Source organism: Haliotis rubra, unplaced genomic scaffold, assembly GCF_003918875.1.
Source record: "Haliotis rubra isolate DU_JTF1 unplaced genomic scaffold, ASM391887v1 Scf2207, whole genome shotgun sequence".
In the NCBI taxonomy this organism is placed as follows: domain Eukaryota; kingdom Metazoa; phylum Mollusca; class Gastropoda; order Lepetellida; family Haliotidae; genus Haliotis; species Haliotis rubra.
The window spans coordinates 3,811-5,199 of NW_025766234.1; positions in this window are offsets into that span (position 1 = coordinate 3,811).

Here is a 1,389-nt window from a genome sequence, read left to right on the forward strand (position 1 = left end):
AATAGTTTCTAAATTTTGTATAACAAACATGCATGTACAGGGCTTAGCATGACCAGCCGATTGTTTGAACCGGGCTCATTCAAGGTAAAGTAAGGGGCAAAGTGGTGTGTTGGGCAAAGGAATACTGTTCCTGGAACTAGTGCCCTCAACCACCAGACTCCCGTCCTCCACCGACACAGGGGGCGCAACCCACGGCAAACGAGTTGATGGACCAAATATACCCCCACCCCAACCCCTCGGTCCACAACGGGGGGTTGAAGAGCGCTCAGCGTTACCCAGCTACCACCACGAGGAGGTGGCTCTTCAAGGGTGCCACTGAAGTCAAGAGTCTGAAAGGACTGCAAACGTTCACGTAATGTCTTGGAATTGTGCTGAGTTATTCATTGATGTGTCAGGATATTGTACACAAAAAATGTTTGATCCGCTTATTATGTCCATTTCTGTAATGATTTGATTACCGTGCCTATCTAATTTTCAATTCATACTGACGTTTTTATTGCTGCTGAGTATATATAATAACCCTGTGAATTGTCAATGAATCAGTGATGGCAATAATAAACAAGCTGAGATCTGTATATTTCTCGCTTCCCGTGATTTCAGTGTCAGGGAAGCTCAAAACTTGCATGTTGTGGTTTCCTTCAGTGATACAGAATGTGATTCTTGATAAACTATCCAGTCCAAGAACGGAGGACGAAAACTAACTCACTATGTTGAAATGTTATATGCACCTCACGCTGACGCACCGTTCTTGAATATCAAACAGACAGTGAGTAATATGCCGCTCTGACACAGCTAGATTCAATAACTGACAGTTAAAGTTCATGTATCTTCATGTATTTTATTTACGATTACTCCACACTGACATATACGTATGTGTTTCAGTGCAATTATGTTGACCCTGTACCCTACACTCCAACACAGAACAGTGAACAGTGAAAGTCAGATTACCACTTTATATATAGAACATGTTTTGCTTTCAGTGATAAGATCTGGACTATGACCTCAGTGTAACGTGCAATTCAAATATGTATATGGTTCTTTGTCCTATACTCACATCATTTTGTAAATATGTATCGGGTATATATGTAATAATGATAATATATCGGTCATACATAATACATGTAAAATCCCGTACAAGTGTGTTTTGTTTGTTTTGTATTATTCGTAAATAACGAGGGCGGTACATTTTTTTAAAAACGTGGCAGAATGACCTTGATGTAACGTCAACAAAGTTTTCGTATATTTCACTCGTCAGAATCCACTGTACTTATTCGACTATATCCAGCTATAGCGAAGGCAACTGTTGATAAATAGTGATGATACTAGGTTTTCAGCCTCGTCCGTGACCGACCCTAAGTTAGACAGAGTGATAATGTAATGCACTGTTGA